This window comes from Zingiber officinale, chromosome 1A (assembly GCF_018446385.1).
Source record: "Zingiber officinale cultivar Zhangliang chromosome 1A, Zo_v1.1, whole genome shotgun sequence".
In the NCBI taxonomy this organism is placed as follows: domain Eukaryota; kingdom Viridiplantae; phylum Streptophyta; class Magnoliopsida; order Zingiberales; family Zingiberaceae; genus Zingiber; species Zingiber officinale.
In genome coordinates, this window is record NC_055987.1 from 119,868,623 (window position 1) to 119,890,834 (window position 22,212).

General features: G+C 40.4%; 1 long non-coding RNA gene across 1 annotated transcript; it reads left to right on the forward strand.

The window, feature by feature from the left end:
* Positions 1–861: 861 nt before the first annotated feature.
* Positions 862–2,110, forward strand: LOC122009552. Its single transcript, XR_006119587.1, has 4 exons — positions 862–1,241; positions 1,412–1,452; positions 1,579–1,741; positions 2,052–2,110. It is a non-coding gene; the product is annotated as an uncharacterized LOC122009552 (long non-coding RNA).
* The last annotated feature ends 20,102 nt before the right edge of the window (positions 2,111–22,212 follow it).

Genomic DNA, 22,212 nt, shown 5'->3' on the forward strand with positions numbered 1-22,212 from the left:
AAAATAAATTCAAAATTCAAAACTCAAAATTAAATTAAAATCCAAAATTAAATTAAAAATTATTAAATTCTAATAAATTCAAAATTCAAAACTCAAAATTAAATTGAAAACTAGATGGAGGATCCAAACTAGCTGGCACCTCCAACTGAACTACCCGATAAGGTAACTGAACCTAATCTATCCAAAATGGGTAAAACAAGAATAGATTACCCGGCAGGGTAATTAAGGTTAGATTAAAACGGGATAAGTTTAACTTGAACCACAGTACTGGTGAACTTTTTGGATGATAGTACGTTAGGGAAGCTTGGGCATCGCATGTCTAGGAAGATATGGCTTCGACCTGGTGCATTTGGCCAAGTGGAACTGACCGAAGCTACCCTTAAATGGATCCTAACTAGTTAGACCAAAGTTTTGTACTAAGTTCAGTGGGTAGGACTATTTGGGAAACCTCGAAGGCATGGTTACTTTAATGAGCTCCTTGTGACTCATCATAGCCCAGAAGTTTATCCAAAGAATGCTTACTTGTTGAACCCAAAGCTAAACCTGAATCTAACACAAAGTTAATGTGAGATCTCAGAAAAATTTAAATAAATAAGGTTATTTGGGAAATAGCCTTATAGAATTTTTCCGAAATTTTTAGAAATTTTCTAGGAATTTTTCGGAGCTCGTACGGAGGGTTTTGAGGGGATCAACTTTGGGTTCGGATAAAGCCTGTTTAGGATACCCGTTTAAGTGAGGAAATGTGTTAATATATAAATTCATTTCCTTTATTTCTTTTCTCCCCCAAACCCCATCGCCGATCCTTCTCTTTCCCCGATCTCCTCCCCTCTCTGCCTTGACGTGAGCCGACCTCCCCTCTTCTTCTCTGTTCCTCTCTCGCGGATCACTCGACGCCAAGGCCGAAGGAGACTCATCACCGGAGCTCGACGGTGCCGAGGAGCTGGATCTGATCGGGGGGTTCTGTCCGGCGGATTTGGAGGCCGATCGTCGAAGGTGCTGTGGCTAGGGCACGGTGAGAGACAGATCATGCATCGTCTCCCATCGGTAGACCATTCCTCTTCGCTCCTCACGCTGGACATAGTGTGATTACCCTTTTTGCTGGCCGGATTGGACCGAGCGGCATCACCTAGTAGTGATCTTGGAGGCAGGGCATCGCCGGATTGCGTCTCCTTCCACCATCGGCCACCGAAGCTTAGAGAGGTGCCCTAGTCCGGAATTGTGCCACTCGATCGTCTGCGAGGGTAAGCTAGACTCAACCGAAACCCGTCTTGTCAATTTCCCTCTTGATTCATAATCGGATTCTTGTTGATTCACGGATCAATGCTCTGTTCTGGTTTGGGAAAGGAATCGGATCACGTTCTTGCTGTTCCCTTGATCAAATCTGATCCTCTTCTCTTTGTGGCTGATTTAGGTCACGGATTGGGTGACACCTCCTGGATACAATCGGTTGAGGTAAGATTAGGGTGTTGTTTGATCTATGATTTCCATGGTGTAATCTAATATGTGCTATGTGATCTTCAATCTTAATCTGATCAATGAATTCTAGCTTAATTCATTGCTTCATCCGGTTTATTCCAGTGAGGACCTGTTCTGTGGATTGCTCTATGATCCAACAATATATTGTTTCAACAGCAACTCGATTAGAGCAGTGAGGTCCTGTTGTTGTGGTGTTGGGAAGGTGATCGTGAAGTGATTTTAGCAGCAACCTTGATCCAGCAAGCAATAGGGGCTGTGAATCGAGGTATGTGAAGAGATTTTTATACATGTTAATTGTAGATTTTGTGTTGGTTGGAATATTGTGATTAGATTTAATTGCTTAGAGTTAATCTAATGGAAGGAATAGGGTTAAGATAGTTAACCCTAGTCAACCGTTGGATTCCTAATCTAATAGGTGATTAAGGATTAGGTAACTAATCCTAATTAACCATTAGATTAATTAGGTAGATTGAGGTTGTGTTGTTTAGGATTTTACCCTAATTTAGTATTAGGGATTTTATTTAGCTATTCATTTGGATTTAGCTAAATAAAATATTTATATGTGTTTGACGCAGGACGCTGATTCGAGACGGGCGTCTCGACTTCAGATTTGGATTGTACCTTCTATTTGAGGCGGGTACCCTCTGACTTATCTTTTGATAATGTCTTATGATATGTGTAGCTTATATATATTTACTAGTGGTAGATAGTAGATCATTTCTTCCCTGGTTTTAGCTAGTTGATACCTATCACATGTTTCATCTGCTAGTTGCTTTATTTCAGGATTGGATATTATATCTCTTGCCATGTGTATATATGATCTTAGAGATCCATATCTATAGTGCTCTACTCTACTGGATTAGTTGCTTTACATGTGTGATACATGCTCTTGGATTCATGATACTTACATCATTGTTATATGTGATGTCTTTGGTTTATGCTGTTTATTATCATCGTTATATATGTGTTTGTCTGTTTGGCATCTACACATATGGAGGATATGTTCAGGTATGATATATTGTAGCCGCATGCACCATATCGCATGATTGCATGCTGGGCGATTGACGACTCCATTATTGTTGAGCTCGTCGGCCGGCTACATTGACCTGCGCACCACGTGACCACTGCATGGGTAGTGGCACAGCACACAGGGTGTGTAGGTTGCTCGGTGGTGCTCCGCTGGAGGCTCCACTCATGGGTAGTGTGATAGGCAGCGTGGTAGCACACCGGGGTCCCTCCCCGTCATTGCGTACCGGGAGATGAGAGCATCGCGCTCCCTCCTATAGTTGAGGTTGGAGGATAGGTGTACTCCGGTGCATCCCGTCCACTCGGTCACTCTTCAGGGGTAGTGACGGCAGAGTGCACGGTGTCACAGCCCTACCCACGCGGTCTCACCATTGTGTGTGAGATTCTGACTGGCGTCAGGGGTGACCATGTCATTTGCATCATATGCACAGATTGCATTAATTATGATTGATGCATTTTGGTGATTGCATATGATTGACATGCATACAGGTTATATGCTTTTGCTCTGACTATCTTTATCTGTGTATGTTTACAGTCAGTTGCACAAGCCTCGCAGGTGAGTACAGTTTATTTCAGTTATGCATTTTCTTATTATTCTTGCTATAGACTGTACCTTATGCCTATTGCTGGTTACTACAGTTTATTTCGGCTATGCATATCTGTTATTCTGTTAGGAGACTATACCGTAGGTTGTATGGTTAGAGAACTGTACTCTTGATCCCATGGTTTAGGAGACTGTACCTTAGGCTATTACTGGTGGTTATATGTTGCTGTACATATCTATTGGATTACCTGCTGAGTTCTTTGAACTCACTCCGTTGTTACTATTTTTCAGGTTGAGGCCGTCGGGAGATATTCCAGTCGCTAGTCCCATTAGCGCGAGGATTTTCGTTGTCGGATTTATTCTGCTTTTGCATCTTATATACTTGTATTGTGGGTTGTATTGTGGACATTAAACATTCGGGTTTACTACTATTGTTTTCCGCTGCAGATAATTTTATTACTTCGTGGATTTCATTTCTTCGTTGTAGTGGAGTAGGATGTGTACGTATATCTTCGTTGATTTCTATATCATCTTTTCGTTAAATATAACTGCGTGGATTGTTTACTATTTGTGTGTATTGTTCCGGCCGAGTGTGGCCGAGGTATGGATATATGTATACTGAGATTCATATTGTCCGCCGTACAGGGGAGATGCTGCCGAAATTTCTTCGGACAGGGACTACCTGGGGCGTGACAGTTAAACCAGACCCTTGAATTTAACAATAAATCATCTCACATCAATTATAGGATTCCCTGATTGACAATTTAGATCGGGTGAGATGACTAAGAAATAAAATTATTTAAAAATCTTTTCAAAATTAATTTCAAAATTATTCAAAATCATTTTCAAAAACTTAATTTCAAAATTATTTAAAAATCTTTTCAAAATTAATTTCAAAGAATCTTTTCAAAACTAATTTCAAAATTATTTAAAAATATTTTCAAAATTAATTTCAAAATTATTTAAAAATCTTTTCAAAATTATTTAAAAATCCTTTAAAAACTCATTTCAAAATTATTTAAAAATCTTTTCAAAACTAATTTTGAAATTATTTAAAAATCTTTTCAAAATTAATTTCAAAATTATTTAAAAATGCTTTCAAAATTAATTTCAAAATTATTTAAAAATCCTTTCAAAATTAATTTCAAAATTATTTAAAAATCTTTTCAAAATTAATTTCAAAATTATTCAAAATCATTTTCAAAAACTTAATTTCAAAATTATTTAAAAATCTTTTCAAAATTAATTTCAAAGAATCTTTTCAAAATTAATTTCAAAATTATTTAAAAAACTTTTCAAAATTAATTTCAAAATTATTTAAAAATCCTTCAAAACTAATTTCAAAATTATTTAAAAATCTTTTCAAAACTAATTTCAAAATTATTTAAGAATCTTTTCAAAATTAATTTCAAAATTATTTAAAAATCCTTTCAAAATTAATTTCAAAATTATTTAAAAATCTTTTCAAAATTAATTTAAAAATTATTTAAAAATCTTTTCAAAATTAATTTCAAAATTATTTAAAAATCCTTTTCAAAATTATTTAAAAATCTTTTCAAAATTAATTTCAAAATTATTTAAAAATCTTTTCAAAATTAATTTCAAAATTATTTAAAAATACTTTCAAAATTAATTTCAAAATTATTTAAAAATCTTTTCAAAACTAATTTGAAAATTATTTAAGAATCTTTTCAAAATTAATTTCAAAATTATTTAAAAATCTTTTCAAAATTAATTTCAAAATTATTTAAAAATCCTTTCAAAATTAATTTCAAAATTATTTAAAAATCTTTACAAAATTAATTTCAAATTTATTTAAAAAACTTTTCAAAATTAATTTCAAAATTATTTAAAAATCCTTTTCAAAATTATTTAAAAATCTTTTCAAAATTATTTAAAAATCTTTTCAAAATTAATTTCAAAATTATTTAAAAATCCTTTCAAAATTAATTTCAAAATTATTTAAAAATATTTTCAAAATTAATTTCAAAATTATTTAAAAATCCTTTAAAAATTAATTTCAGAATTATTTAAAAAACTTTTCAAAATTAATTTCAAAATTATTCAAAATCATTTTCAAAAACTTAATTTCAAAATTATTTAAAAATCTTTTCAAAATTAATTTCAAAATTATTTAAAAATCCTTTCAAAATTAATTTCAAAATTATTTAAAAATCTTTTCAAAATTAATTTCAAAATTATTTAAAATCTTTTCAAAATTAATTTCAAAATTATTTAAAAATCTTTTCAAAATTAATTTGAAAGAATCTTTTCAAAATTAATTTCAAAATTATTCAAAATCATTTTCAAAAACTTAATTTCAAAATTATTTAAAAATCTTTTCAAAATTAATTTCAAAAGTATTCAAAATCATTTTCAAAAACTTAATTTCAAAATTATTTAAAAAATCTTTTCAAAATTAATTTCAAAAGTATTCAAAATCATTTTCAAAAACTTAATTTCAAAATTATTTAAAAAATCTTTTCAAAATTAATTTCAAAATTATTCAAAATCATTTTCAAAAAATTAATTTAAAAATTATTTAAAAATCTTTTCAAAATCAATTTAAAAATTATTTAAAAATCTTTTCAAAATCAATTTAAAAATCTTTCCAAAATCAATTTAAAAATTATTTAAAAATCTTTTCAAAATTAATTTAAAAATTATTTAAAAATCTTTTCAAATTAATTTCAAAATTATTTAAAAATATTTTTTAATTTCAAAATTATTTAAAAATATTTTCAAAATTGATTTCAAAATTATTTAAAAATCCTTTCAAAATTAATTTCAAAATTATGTTTCTTTCAAAATTAATTTCAAAATTATTTAAAAAATCTTTTCAAAATTAATTTCAAAATTATTCAAAATCATTTTCAAAAACTTAAATTTGAAAAATATTTTCATAAACCATTTTGTTTTTTTCAAAACCAAACTATAAAGAATATGTCTCTTAAAATAAATAAATTAAAAAAAACAACAACAAAAAAAGGGGACACGTAGCCTCCGAAGGCGCCTCCATCTAAGAGGAGGCGCCCTCAAGCAGCAGCGGGAAATTTCCTGCCACCCACTTAAGGTGTCTTAAGAAGCCCTTAAGGCGCCTCCGAAAGCGCCCTAAAAGGATCTTAAGGCGCCTTAAAACCTCCTTTTTGTTACGAACAGAAACATTTTCGTCTCTGTTCGTGTCTTGCCGCAAGCCGCCATTTCTGCAATTCCTCCCAACCAAGGCGCCTTCTACCCATTTTCTTCTCTTTCATTCCTAGCTATGCCTCCTAGGTACAATCTAAACTCTCTTAAAGTATTTTTTTTCTTACATTCTTTGCTAGTTTTGCAATTTTTTCATGTATAATGTCAAAAATAGGAAACGTCGTATTGTGGATACCACACCAGCAAGGGCCCCTTCCACGGACCCGAGATTCCCCTCGGAACAGCATAGAATAGATTTCTCTAGGTTTACCTTTGAGTCAATCAAACCTAGATATATTGGTAGAGAGTTTTTATCCCAATATTGTCAACCTACTATCCAAATGATAACCCACTATCAGTTAGATAAACTGGTTGATTGCACCACTACTGTCAACCAAGACCTATGTGCCCAGTTCTATCACAACCTTGAAAAGGTTGATGATCGAACTTATACCACCAGAGTAGGAGGTACTGACATTCAGTTCACTCCATCACTACTTCGCACCAGCCTAGAGATTAGGGAGTCTGAGTGTACATTTTTATGTTATCCGAGTAGGACCCTACCCTTTGGTGCCCCCTATTCCCACGTTACATTAGACGACATTTACATGCATTTCTATGGGGAGGAGAGACCCTTAGGCCTGACTGAGTTCAGATCCACCCTACTTCGAGTTTAGGATTATACTATGTACAGAGTCCCGACAGCTTGTATTCTACCCTTATCATCTCGAGATGTCTCGACGATGCGACCATCTCACTCGTTCTTCTTGTACGCCCTCACCCAGCGCCTGGACATAGACATAGCCCTCCATATGTTTCATAACATTATCCTTGCATCTAGCACAGTTACATCTGGAGTAGTTCATATGCCTTATTGTCATATCCTGACCCAGATATTCTCCAGCTCTAGGATAGACATTACTAGAGGGGTTCTTATCCCACTTACCCTTTATGATGAGGTCGGTCAGCGTAGCCTTAGATTAGCAGGGGCAGAGGTCACTGCCGAGGGGATTCTGGCCTGGAAGGGCCGACCACCACCAGCTGCTGCCCCTGGTGCTACAGAGGCCGAGGGCGCACCTGATGCAGATGAGGAGTGGCCAGATTTTCTGGCAGAGGACTTCTTCGCAGATCCTTCCACCTCTGCCGGACCCTCCTCTTCAGCCGGGTCGTCATCTTCAGCATCACTCTCTGTCGAGGATAGACTCACTTGACTTGAGATCCAGTCCACACAGACGCGACGAGCTGTGTTAGACAGTCATCGTTTTCTTTGGACTATGCGATCTGAGATAGCTGCTGGATTCGCATCTCTTCGAGGCGAGCTTCGGCGTCAGGGACAGCCTCAGCCGTCACCTGAGCAGCACCTAGCCGATCCTCCAGCCGACGATCCACCTGCTTGATTCTATCTTTTCACTTGCATTGACATATGTGATCTTTCTCTTACTCAGCTTTTGATATTTTGGATGTTTTAAATTGATTAGACATGTTATTACTCAGTTTTATGTGTTATATCTTCTGGGCATAGGTTTTATTGTTTTTTAAAATTCTAGAAAAACCAGGTTTCAAAACTCTAATTTTTCCTAGATTTTAAAATTCTGGAATTAACCTAGGATTTCCCCCTAGATATCATGTTCCCCTAGAATTAAGCCAGAGCATCTCACAAAGCACCTAAGCATAGGGAATAGCCTGGACTCAAGAATGCTTATATCTGTGCATCAATATAAGTCTGGGCGTTAAATATGCAATAAACACTAATCAAGTTAAGCTCTCCAGCTCTAGTCAAGTCTATCTGGACCAAAATAACTTAACTTGGCTAACCTAGTGAAAGCTATTGTCCTGTAGACTATCAGCAAGTAACTAAAGGTTAGACAGTTGGTAAAGGATACTCAATTTTCTTCTTAAAGAATGTTTTTGATCTTTATAGCTCTGATACCTAATAAATCAATCTATTGAACATGTCTTGTGCTTGGACTTAAGGACCAACTGAACTTAAATGAATAACCTTGTCTTAAAACTTTATTGAAACTAAGTTCCAATTGACATTAACTTTCAAACCCTGTTGAACTTAGCTAACCTGTTAACCTTAGTAAAATCATGTACAACTCAATCAAACATCTATTATTACCCATTTTTGATATATGGCAAAGGGGGAGAGTAGCAAAAATGTAAACAAAAAGTTAAGGGGGAGCAAAAGTTAAGGGGGAGCAAAAGTTAAGGGAGAGCATATAAGGCAAATTTGCTTTAGTTATTTTGGACATCTATACTTAGCAGATTTGTCTGTGTTAAAAATGTCTATTCGTTTGTTTACTTAACTTTGAATTTGAGTTGCCATAATCAAAAAGGGGGAGATTGTTGGTGCGGGAAGCATCCGACGATCGAACTCGTGTTTTGATAATGGCAAAGAATTCAAAGTTAAGATGTTTGGTAGTCTAACAAGTCTACTTGAGGATTTCAGGAAAGTCCTAGCTGCGGTTAGGCAAAGGGAAAACCCTAGGGGGCGGTAACCCTAGGTCATAGGGGGTGGTAACCCTATGCGAAAAGTCTTGGTAGGTCGATGTCTTCAGGCAAAAGTTCTAGGGGGTGGTAACTGTTGCTGCAACATCCCTCAGGTCAAGGTTGACCTGGGTGACCAAGCTGAGTCTTGGTTTGAGTTTAGATGTTTGACAATAAGAAATTGATTGAAGAAGAGTCAAGTAGGTCAAGGTTGACCGGATACTTGACAGGGAAGTCCTGGTGAGTGAAGCCAGGCAAAAGGAAAACCCTAGTGAGTGAAGCTAGGTGAAAGTCCTGGTGAGTGAAACCAGGTGAAAACCCTAGTGAGTGAAGCTAGGTGAAAGTCCTGGTGAGTGAAGCTAGGCAGAAGGAAAACCCTAGTGAGTGAAGCTAGGTGAAAGTCCTGGTGAGTGAAGCCAGGCAGAAGGAAAACCCTAGTGAGTGAAGCTAGGTGAAAGTCCTGGTGAGTGAAGCCAGGTGAAAGCCCTAGTGAGTGAAGCTAGGCAGATGGAAAACCCTAGTGAGTGAAGCTAGGTGAAAGTCCTGGTGAGTGAAGCCAGGCAAGGGAAAATCCAGATGGATCAAGGATGATCGGACATCTGGTGTTGGGAAGTCCAAGTAGGTCAAAGGATTGACTGGATACTTGGCACGAGGAAATACAGATAGGTCAAAGGGATTGACCAGACACTTGGTGGGAAGTCCTAGCAGGTCAAAGGAGTGACCAGATGCTAGGCATGATGTACCAACAGGTCAAGGTTGACCGGATGTTGGTTTGAGAGGCTTGGAACTTGGTTTGGGCAAAAACCAAGTGTTGGATCGATCCAGGAGCTGGATCGATTAGTGGATCGATCCAGGCTTCTCCTAAGCGAACAGAGAGCCTCTGGATCGATCCGTGGATCGATCCAGATGTTCCAATCGATCAGTGGATCGATTGGGACACGGCTGCTTTGCGCGATAAGCGCTGGATCGATCCGTGGATCGATCCAGGCGTTTTTCCAGAGCACAGAGGCGCTCTGGATCGATTCGTGGATCGATCCAAAGCCTCCCCGATCGATTGGGAACATTCGAATCGATCGGGATCCGACCGTTGGCGTCGATAAAGGCCGCAGGCGTTCATTTCCTTCGGTATCTCTTCACCGATTCACTCCAGATTTCTCGCCAGCTCCTCCACAGCACTCACAAAGCTCAGATCGCCAGTTCTTGAAGGATCTTGGAAGTTTTCCAAGTCAAGAGGCGGATCAAAGCCAAGAAGAGAAGCTAGGGTTAGGGTTTATACTCATTGTAAGCTTGTAAGCTTGTATTTCTTGTATCCTTTCCCTCTCTTCTTGTACTGAGTCTTGTAGGGCTTCTCCGCCCTTGGTAGTTACCATAAAGGAGAGTTTTATTAGTGGAGGGTGCGTGCGTAGGTGTGGATCCTTGGACTAGTCACCTCTTGTGAGGTGGATACCAAGTAAACCAACCTTGTTAGCGTTGTGTGATTTGTTTCTTTGTATTTCCGCTGCACATCTTTGAAGGAACAAGCAACGCCAAGCACCGAGCGAACGCGACGAGCTATTCACCCCCCCCCCTTTAGCTACTTTTGGTCCTAACAAGTGGTATCAGAGCAAGGTTGCTCTTCACCGGAATCACCGCCGGAAGGGGCAAACATATCAAGAAAAGCTAGAGGGTGAAGAAGTTGGAGCAAATTCTTCAAGTTCAAGACTTTATCAAGCTCAACTTCAAGATGCAATTCCAAGATGGGCTTGGATTTGACACAAGGGTGGCTCCACCATACACTTTTACGAGTTTCGATTCTTGGAAATCAAGAATAAAAAATTTTCTTATGATGGAGATAGAGCAATGGTTTGCTCTAATGGAAGGCTTCAAGGCTCCAAGAAATTCAAAGGGCAAAGTTCTAAAGAAAAGCAAATGGAGCCCGGAGCAAGTCCAAAGGTGCGAGGCAAATGACAAAGTGACCAAGCTTTTGGTCAATTTATTGCCAAGCACCATTCTTTGCAAAATTGGAGAATTTGAAGATGCAAAGGAACTTTGGAGCAAATTGGCTAAGCTTCATGAAGAAATCCCCTCCACTGTACAAGATCATGAAGAATCCAGAGAGGGTGACTCTTTGGAGCAAGACCAAGAGGAGGACTCCGAGGTTGAGAGATGCTCAACCTCCGAAGAAGAAATCCAGAAGCTTCATCCTCAAGGGAATGCATCGAAGGGAACAAGGAGGAGCATACTCCTTGTTTCATATTCAAGATGATGAAGCCTCCACCTCTAGGATTGAGGGGGAGCAATCCTTGGTGACGCCGGATCAAGAAGAAGGAGAAGCTTCTACATCCGGGTCAAGAGATGAAGAGATTGAAGAAGCTTCTACCTCCACGAGTCAAGAAAAATCAAATGGAGGAGAATCAAGATCGGATCAAGAGGAAGCTTCTACCTCCGGATCCAAAGGAAAAGATGCCACCCCTACAAGCAAAGGTATAAATATTTCAATTAAAAATAAAAATCATATTATATGCTTTGAGTGTAGGGAACATGGGCACTACAAGAGCAAGTGCCCTAAATTGGCCAAGAAGAAGGGCCAAGTGGCACAAAAGGGCAAGGCGAAGCCCAAGGAGATCATCCCCAACACAAAGAAGAGCAAGGAGCATATTATATGCTTCTCTTGCAATCAAAAGGGGCATTACCGAAGTCAATGCCCCAAGGGGAAGAAGGTGGTCAAGGCTCAAGGAGGCACTAGTCAAGGGGGAGCCTCCAAGGTAAAGAAGAAGGTATCTTTTATTGAGCCTACCCCCTTACATTATGGTGAAAAGCATGATAGTTCTAACTTTTATCATTTTAATGCAATTTACCATAAGAATAGAAAGCATGAGGGCTTTAAGGAATCACATGTAGCCCTACATGCCAAAACTACCCAACCTAAGGTTAGGAAGGTAGATAGACACTTGGGCGGGAACACTAAGGAAAATAGACACATGCCCAAGATCAAAAATGCTCATGGACCAAAACCTAAGGATTTAATGATAGAAAATCAAGTCTTGAGGTCAAGACTTGACAAACTAGAAAAGACCCTAAAAAGGATGGAGAATATCCTTAAAGGTCAAAATGAGCAATACCTAGGGCTAGGAGCACAAAGGTCATCCAATGGTTATAGAGGTTTGGGATACAAACCCAAAGCTAAAAAGGATGTGCCTAGTTATCATAGGGTTCCATATAGCTATGGAACAAACCCTAAGTCTAGAGGTCAAGTCAAAGATACAAGGGAAGATATCCCTAGAAGTATCTTTGCAACCACAGTGACTAAGACTTCTAAGAAGTCTAAGAAAGTCACTAACAAGGTCACAAGGGAGGCTATCCCTAGAGTTGACCTAGAAAGTGTGACCAAGGCTTCTAAGAAGCCCAACAAGGTCACTAGGAAGGTATCTAGGGAAGTTATCCCTAGTGAGTACCTAGAGCATCCAAGGAGCACCAATAGGTGTTGGGTTCCTAGGAGCATCTTCTCTACCCCATAGATGGGTTAGAGAGTGTCAACTCCGATTAGAAGGGTAGTTAACCTAACTTTGAGGAAATTGACACTCAAGGAGCATTTTCAAGGTTTTAGTTAACCTTTGAAAATGAAATGGACCTATTGATTACTTCTTGAAAGAGTAACATGTGTCTATTGGTGGAAAAATTGATTTTATCTTAAAAAGGCACAAATTAGAAAAATATAAGAAATACCAAGTTGGGATTTTGGTATTTTCTTAGTGCTACTCTTGTGGAAAAATGAAATATGCCAACATTTGAGGATATGTTTAATTATTAAGTGGCATAAACAAATCAAGGAAATTAGAAATGCTAATTTAGGCTTTGGCATTCTCTTGAAGCACTTTAGGGCAATCTAGGTTTAAGTTGTAAGTTTAGCTAAGACTTTAAGGATACTTAGATAGTTAATCTAGGTATATTTTATTTATGCTAAACATTGCCATGATTGTTTGCCCATCATATGCCATGACATCATGTCTATTTTTGAATTCATTGTTTTATTATGAAAACTCCAAAAATACCATGTCATGACATTCATACATCATGTAGTAATAGGATATTTTCTTTTGAAAATTATTTTCTTTTGATGTATGCCATAACATAATCATGCATTAAGTTTAATTCCTTGTAATTAAGGACGAATGACATTTAACAACAATTATTGACAAGTGACATCCTAGGTGGATGTCTAATATCTCTAGAATGCCTAGATAGATATGCATGATCCCTAGATTAGGGAAAAATCAAAATCCCACATCTCACAAGGACTATAAGGTGACTTGTCCGTGTTTTAGTGTACATTAAATACAAGTGAGATGTTAGGAAGATGAACAAAACTCAAGATGTTGATTTAGTGCATTCTTTTGAGTTTTAGGTTCATCAAAACACATAGTTATGTGTTTTCCCATCATTGGGAAAGCTAATGTACAAGTCATGTGCATTATGCCCAAGGAACATGATGGGATATTGGTTTTGAAAATGTTTTTAAAATGTTTTTGGAAAACCTTGGTGAAGACTATCTTTTGATCGTAATCACCATTGAATAGTTAGACACAAACTTGAAGAAAAACACTAAAGTTTTTGCAAGTTTTCAAGTTTGTGTCAATCTTTGAAAATATGATGTATTTTCATAGAAAGCTATTTTTCCATGATTAAGTATGCCCTAAATAATGTCTACACGAAATTTCATGATTTTTGGATTTTTGTAGAATTTTCTAGGGGTTTCTGAAGTTGACTGAAATGGAATTTCAGCAACTATCAGAGCTCCGATCGATCCATGGATCGATTGGAGTGCCCGAATCGATCCGTGGATCGATTCAGAAGGAAAGTCTCCCGCGAGCAGAAGCTCGCTGGATCGATCAGCCGATCGATCCAGGTAGTCTGAATCGATCAGTGGATCGATTCAGGAAGGTTCAATCGATTGGAACCCAACTCCAATCGATCCAAGTTGCTGATTTTGGCTGGGAAGGCCTGATTTCAGCATCTTTGAACCTCTTTGAGTCTAGGTAACCATTCCAAACCCCTAAAATACATTTGTATACATACAAAGGGTGTTTTCATGTGAAAACAAGGATGGATTGGTTAAGGAAGGCTTCATTGAAGTTTATGTTGAGGTTTGTTTCAAATTTTGAGTATTTGAACCTCAAAACTTCTAAATTTGGGTTTCCTAAAGGTTTAGGGATTCCAAGTCATTGTTGGTGCAATGACAGAAGTCACCACCATGTCTTTAGGGGGAGGGACTCTTTAAAGACATGAAAAATTACTTTTCATGAACCGTGGAAGGTGGTTAACCTTCTTTAAAGAAAATGCTCATGTATGAGCTTTTGAACTTGAAATGGGGAGTGGATATCCTCATTATTTCAAGTGGGAACTCAAGTGGTTAGATAATGCTCAAGGTTGGGTATTTGTCTACATTGAGGGAGAAGTTAAGGATAAATGAAGGGTATGGGACCTTCATTATCGTGTTGACCACAACGAGTGAAGTTGTGAACAACGATGAGCAACTCTTCAGGGGGAGAGTTTTCAACAATGGGGCATTTGTTGATGTGTACCCAAAATTGGGGCATGGGTTGATGTGTGCCCAAAGATGGGTTGATGTGTGCCAATAGGAGGAGAATGAAAGGACCTATGAATGGGTGTAAGTTAGGCTTTCATTACCTAGAGGGAGTGTGCCCTCGTAGGGGGAGAATGAAGAGCTTAATTTATATGTTCATTACCTAGTGGCATGAAGATTGAGGCTATAGGATTAGCCTAACTTACATGTGGTATTGTAAGTGTTATTGTGGTATTGTCAAACATCAAAAAGGGGGAGATTGTTGGTGCAACATCCCTCAGGTCAAGGTTGACCTGGGTGACCAAGCTGAGTCTTGGTTTGAGTTTAGATGTTTGACAATAAGAAATTGATTGAAGAAGAGTCAAGTAGGTCAAGGTTGACCGGATACTTGACAGGGAAGTCCTGGTGAGTGAAGCCAGGCAAAAGGAAAACCCTAGTGAGTGAAGCTAGGTGAAAGTCCTGGTGAGTGAAACCAGGTGAAAACCCTAGTGAGTGAAGCTAGGTGAAAGTCCTGGTGAGTGAAGCTAGGCAGAAGGAAAACCCTAGTGAGTGAAGCTAGGTGAAAGTCCTGGTGAGTGAAGCCAGGCAGAAGGAAAACCCTAGTGAGTGAAGCTAGGTGAAAGTCCTGGTGAGTGAAGCCAGGTGAAAGCCCTAGTGAGTGAAGCTAGGCAGATGGAAAACCCTAGTGAGTGAAGCTAGGTGAAAGTCCTGGTGAGTGAAGCCAGGCAAGGGAAAATCCAGATGGATCAAGGATGATCGGACATCTGGTGTTGGGAAGTCCAAGTAGGTCAAAGGATTGACTGGATACTTGGCACGAGGAAATACAGATAGGTCAAAGGGATTGACCAGACACTTGGTGGGAAGTCCTAGCAGGTCAAAGGAGTGACCAGATGCTAGGCATGATGTACCAACAGGTCAAGGTTGACCGGATGTTGGTTTGAGAGGCTTGGAACTTGGTTTTGGGCAAAAACCAAGTGTTGGATCGATCAGTGAATCGATCCAGGAGCTGGATCGATCAGTGGATCGATCCAGGCTTCTCCTAAGCGAACAGAGAGCCTCTGGATCGATCCGTGGATCGATCCAGATGTTCCAATCGATCAGTGGATCGATTGGGACGCGGCTTCTTTGCGCGATAAGCGCTGGATCGATCCGTGGATCGATCCAGGCGTTTTTCCAGAGCACAGAGGCGCTTTAGATCGATCCGTGGATCGATCCAAAGCCTCCCCGATCGATTGGGAACATTCGAATCGATCGGGATCCGACCGTTGGCGTCGATAAAGGCCGCAGGCGTTCATTTCCTTCGGTATCTCTTCACCGATTCACTCCAGATTTCTCGCCAGCTCCTCCACAGCACTCACAAAGCTCAGATCGCCAGTTCTTGAAGGATCTTGGAAGTTTTCCAAGTCAAGAGGCGGATCAAAGCCAAGAAGAGAAGCTAGGGTTAGGGTTTATACTCATTGTAAGCTTGTAAGCTTGTATTTCTTGTATCCTTTCTCTCTCTTCTTGTACTGAGTCTTGTAGGGCTTCTCCGCCCTTGGTAGTTACCATAAAGGAGAGTTTTATTAGTGGAGGGTGCGTGCGTAGGTGTGGATCCTTGGACTAGTCACCTCTTGTGAGGTGGATACCAAGTAAACCAACCTTGTTAGCATTGTGTGATTTATTTCTTTGTATTTCCGCTGCACATCTTTGAAGGAACAAGCAACGCCAAGCACCGAGCGAACACGACGAGCTATTCACCCCCCCTCTAGCTACTTTTGGTCCTAACAGTAACCCTAGGTGGAAATCCTGGTGTCGCAAACAAGGTGAAAGACTGGATTGGCCGGGAAGCGGATGTCCAGCAGAAAGTCCGGAAGCGTCGGGTGCTGAGCAAAAGACCAGTCAATCTGGAGGATCGACTGGCAACAGGTAAATCTCCTGAGTGGAGTAGGTGAGGACGCGTTCCCCGTAGAGGGAACAGTAGGCGTCGGGTCGACCTAGGGTTTCCGGTCGGAAACTCGAAGTCAGACTTGGACAGTCCGGAGACTGTCTATACTTTATTTATCATGTGTATTGTGCTAACTTTGTGTTGCAGGATTGTGTTTGGGACTAACGTATTTTGCAGGTGCAAAGGAGCAACCTAATTCCTCGGATGAACAGTGTCTGAGGCGCCTCCATGGAGCTTGGAGGCGCCTCGGGTACAAAAGCTGACCTGGCCGCGAAACAGGGTTGAAGGCGCCTCAACTAGCTCTGGAGGCGCCTTGGAAGGCGCCTTGAAGGCCCTTGAAGGTGCCCTCAAAGGTGATAAGCGCAAACTGGTCAGCGCTCATCTGCACGGTGGACTCGGAACCTTGAAGGCGCCTTCAGAGGCCTTCAAGGCGCCTTGGATGCCCTTTATAAGGGGACTTCGAGCAGCATTGAATAATAACAACTTCCAAGCGATCCTTGTGCTGTGTGCTGCTCAATCAACGACCCTGAAGTGCTGTTACGAGTCCACGACGACCAGGAGCTTCGAGATTACGATTCTGTTGTCGGTATACTTGTTTTTAATTACTGTACTAATTGTAAATCTTGTACTCTTTTTCGTACTTATAAGTGTTGCCCACCGAAAGCGATCAAGGATCGCGGGCCTTCGAGTAGGAGTCGACCTAGGCTCCGAACGAAGTAAAACTTCTTGTGTCCCTCTGTGATTGCATTCGTTATTTCCGCTGCGTATATTTACTTTGATAGTTTTACGATTCCGATACGATCAAAATAGTCGCGAGCGCTATTCACCCCCCTCTAGCGCGTCTCGATCCAACTGACTTTTCCCTTCCACTTGATCAACCTTGATCATTAATCAAACCGAGTTTAATTAACATCTGATACAAACTTAAATCCGTGTCAACATCAAAATAACAGCCAGGTCAGACTGTATCAACAATCTCCCCCTTTTTGTTGTTTGACAACACGATTTAAGTTTAGATCAGAAATGTTCTTATTTTCATAATTTTAGGGGAATCAAGATCCTCCCCCTAAGATGGATACACCACCAGAATCCTTCCCGTTATCTTCTCCCCTAAAATCAAGCCTTCATACATCTCTAAACTTAGGTATCCTCTCCCCCTTTGTCAAACACCGAAAAGGTGCAAATGAGGTGACAAAACTCAAAAGGCTCCCCCTTAACCCATACTATCTTTTTCTTAATGCACCTAGAGTTCCCTCTAAGTGTATTATATGACAGCAAGAAAGAGAGAAGATACAATCAAGTCATGGCATAGGAACAGCATATTAATATGAACTGAAGCATAAGGAAAAGCAAGAAATAGACAAATGAATAGCAAAAATATATGAGTAGCATAAGTATCCAGGTCAGACAAAGATATCCAACAAATAGTATCCAACACAGACAGGCAAAGTGACACACATAATGTATCAATCAATATCCTCAACAGGAGGAACCTCATCATCATCTGCGGGAGGCACGTAACCCTGAGGCGGCATGCTGGAGCTCGAAGGTGGATGACCCGAGAAATGCTGCGGAGGTGGGTAGTTGGCCATCCAGCCCAGAAGCAGCTGCTGCATCACCAACTGCTGACTGCGTAAGTCATCGTAGCGCTGGTCGATCCGAACACGCAGTCCATGGAGCTCAGCAGACAGCAGCTCATCGTGCTGATCGAAGCGGCTCTCTAGCTCAGCGATCTGCCAGCGCAGATCAGGATCGGCCTCATCAGCAGCAGGAGGAGGAGCAACAACCTGTCGAGGAAGTGCCCGTGGTAACTCTCCCAGACCTCTCCCATCCTTCCACCGAACAACCCCATTCTGTCCTAAGATACCGGACTTGGAAAATACCCGTTTCCCAAGTCTGCAATCCTGTCTGACCATCTTTACTATCCTACCCTTAGACACATCTATCAGAAGGGTCTCGAGCCAATCTGTAATTATATGCCCATAAGGCATATAAATAGTGGAGCTGCTAGGCTGAGTATATGAGATGATCGAAGAATAGATGCTGGACATAATGTCAAAGTCGAGACGCCGACGCAACCCATAAAGCATCAAATAATGATAGGATCGGATCTCTGCTAAAGGTTTGGATGTGATTGGAAGAAGACAGTTTGTGACTACCTTAAAAAGAATATAGTCAGGAGGAGATAGTCTCAGAGCCGCAAAAGTAGGAAACTCGACATCCAACTCATCCAGTCCATTTGGTCTAGGATGACCAAAGAAGTACTCATAGATGGAATCAGGTGAGACATCAAATGGAGGAGGTAAAGGATGGGGCAAATCAGGATAAATGGGAAAAGGATCTCCTGAACACATTCGGCAACCTAGATACCCAAAGAATTCTACAACTGAGAAATCGATAGTTCTCTTAGCCACTCTGGTTCTATAAGCACCATCACTGGCCTGATGAAGATTGTTGTAGAATTCAGATACTAGGTCATAGTTGATGTCCCTCTCTAGGTAGACTAACGAGTCAAGTTTATAATAAGCCAGGGTTTCGGATACAGAGGGACAAAACTCATCCATGTACTTTCGATCCACAGATCGACATGGGAGTAGCTTGAATGTCCTCTGTTGAAACGCTTGTTCAAACTGTCGGTTCAGAAATCTCGAAGAAGAAGAAGGTTGAGGTCGGGAGGGTGCCTGAGACTTGGATTTTTCAGCAGATGACTTAGAAGTACCCTCACCGGCTGATTTCTTCCTAAATAGGTCAAAAATGGGACATGGTCGGGGCAAATGGGAGTCCACGGGAGCCACAGAGTCGAGAACCGAGACAACACACAGAGATAAACTATGAAAAGAAGCTAAAATGCCAAAAATGAACAGATTTTGGGGAGAAAGGAAGTTACCTGGGCGCCATTTGAGGCTTTCGGAGAAGATGAAGAGAAGAGTCGGGACTGAGGAGAGGTTCGGCTAGGGTTTTCGGCGTGAAATGAGAGGACGAAGAATTGGGGGAAGTTAAAAAGAGGGTGATCAGATCATAAGATCGGACGGCTGTCCGATTAGGAGAAATCCTAACCGATCAGGGAACGTCCTGATCGGTCAGGGACTGTCCTGATCGGTCATGGGGACCGATCAGGGAACCTCCTGATCGGTCCCCGGACCGATCAGAGGTCGATCAGTAGCTAGTAATACGTGCCAGAACCCCTGATCGGTCTGCAGACCGATCAGATATCGAACAGAAACTCTCCTGATCGGTCGTAGAGACCGATCAGGTATCATCCTGATCAGTCCCTGGACCGATCAGTGTCTGATAATCAGTGATTTCAGTCTCTGAAATTCATATCGAAAGCTCTGAAACTTGGTTCAACAACTTCCAAGTTCAGAACCTAGGATCTGAAGAGCCCACAGATTATATTCAGTGATACCAATGAATATTTCCTAATGATGAGCTCTAATGATTTGGAATTATTTAGGGCTCGAAAGTTTCAGATACTTCATAACAAATGTGTTGAATCTCAAGGTTTCAAAACCAGAGAAGTTTGTTTTGTTTGTTTGCTGAAACTATGGTCTATAGTGAACCAAGGTAGTAAATATGACTCAGGCTATCGGTTCAAAATATATCCTTGCTATGAGTAGTTACAAGTTTGTCAAAATATGTCAAAATTTCTTCACCAACTTGTCCTATTTTCAATCAAAATCAGGAATGTATCAATCAAGGGTATCAATCAACACATCAACAAGGTTAGATGATTTCTAGACACAGGTCCGACCAAGATTCCTTGGTTGGAATATATGAGTAAGATCTAGGAGCCAAATACACATGAATTATGTAATGGCCTTCCCCATACTCAATTTATGTCTCTTCAACCTAATTATTCAAGGGATGCATGATACATTTTGAATAATTTGGTTGATCCTAGCATCTCACCCCATATATAGCAAACAAAAACAATTTGTTAAACCTTATAGTTTGTGTGAGATGTCCCCAAGTTGCCCAAATTAATTTCTCAATTTCTCTTGTAGTTTTAGTTGTCCTTATTGATCATGATGAAATCCTAATGGCCTATTGAGCCAAACACATCCCCAATTCTCTCCTTAAATGACTAAATTCATTTTCCGGAAGGGGTTTGGTGAAAATGTCGACTAAGTTTGACTTTGACTCAACATATGTGAGTGCAATGTCTCCCCTAGCTACGTGATCTCTAATGAAGTGATGACGCACTTCAATGTGTTTGGTCCTTGAATGATGGACTGGATTTTTCGTTAGGTTTATTGTGCTAATGTTGTCACACAACACTTGCACTCCTTTATATGAAAGTCCATAATCTTCTAGAGTGTGAATCATCCACAACAATTGTGATACACTCTCTCTCATGGCAATGTATTCAGCCTCGGTCGTGGAGAGAGCAACACAATGTTGCTTCCGACTTGTCCAACTAACCAATGATGATCCTAAGAATTGGCAACCCCCACTAGTGCTTTTCCGATCCAATTTGCATCCAGTATAATCGGAATCGGTATAGCCTATCAAATCAAAAGACTCCGTACGAGGGTACCACAGTCCTACTCTAATCGTGCCCTTGAGATATCTTAGAATTCTCTTAACTGCAGTTAAATGAGATTCCTTGGCACAAACTTGATATCTAGCGCACATACCCACAGCAAAAAGTATGTCCGGTCGACTAGCTGTGAGATATAGAAGACTACCGATCATGCTTCTATATTGCGTTAGATCAACTGGTTTCCCACTCTCATCATTGTCAAGACGAGTGTTTGTCTCCATTGGAGTGGATACTTCCTTAGAGTCACTCATTTTGAATTTTTTGAGCATCTCTTGAGTGTATTTCGTCTGATGGACATAAATTCCATCTCGATTTTGTTTGATTTCAAGTCCAAGGAAGAATGTCAATTCTCCTACTAGACTCATCTCAAACTCACTTTCCATGTGAGAAATAAATTCATTCAAATAGCCCTTGTTATTTGAGCCACAAATTATGTCATCGACATACACTTGGGCTACAAAAATGTTTTCACCATCTCTACGTAGAAATAGTGTTGGGTCTATTTGGCCTCTTACAAAACCCTTTTCTAGTAAATATGTTGACAACCTTTCGTACCAAGCTCGTGGTGCTTGTTTAAGCCCATAAAGTGCTTTCTTGAGCTTGTACACGTGGTTTGGAGCTTCGATATTCACAAACCCCGGTGGTTGTTCAACATAGACTTCTTCTTTAATAAAGCCATTTAAAAAGGCAGATTTAACATCCATTTGATAGAGCTTGAAACTGTTGGTGCGGTTAGCACTAACGATTTAACCCAGGTTTTGATGAATGACAAATCAGGTTAAGTTAGTTTGTTTTTGTCTGACACTTTGATCGAGTGTACAGGAGAAGTCCAGATAGGTCGACGGGCTGACTGGATGTCTGGCACTAAGTCCAGCTAGGTTGACGGGCTGACCGGATAGCTGGCGAGAAGTCCAAGCGAGTCGACGGGCTGACCGGACGCTTGGCGAGAAGTCCAAGCGGGTCGACGGGCTGACCGGACGCTTGGCGAGAAGTCTAAGCGGGTCGACGGGCTGACCGGACGCTTGGCGAGAAGTCCAAGCGGGTCGACGGGCTGACCGGACGCTTGGCGAGAAGTCCAGACGGGTCGACGGGCTGACCGGACGTCTGGCAGGTAAGTGAGGTAAGTCACTGGAGGGGAGTGACTGCGAGGACGCATTCCCGGGAAGGGAACATTAGGCGTCGATCCGGCTTAGATCCATTTCGGAAGTCTAAGTCGAGATCGTGACTAGATTCCGGTCTCGGAAAGACGGAATCTAAGTCATACTATTTTTGCTAATTCATACTCACTTTGCTTTTGCTAACAATCTGTGTTGCAGGGTAAATTTGCCTCCGGACTAACGTTTGTCTTGCAGGACGGATTCTGCGGGAAAACAGGGTCCGGGCGCCCGGAAGGGATCCGGGCGCCCGGGAGGGAAATTTCATCCTGATCGCGCGTCGCCACGTGGAGCTCGCTGGTTGGACTT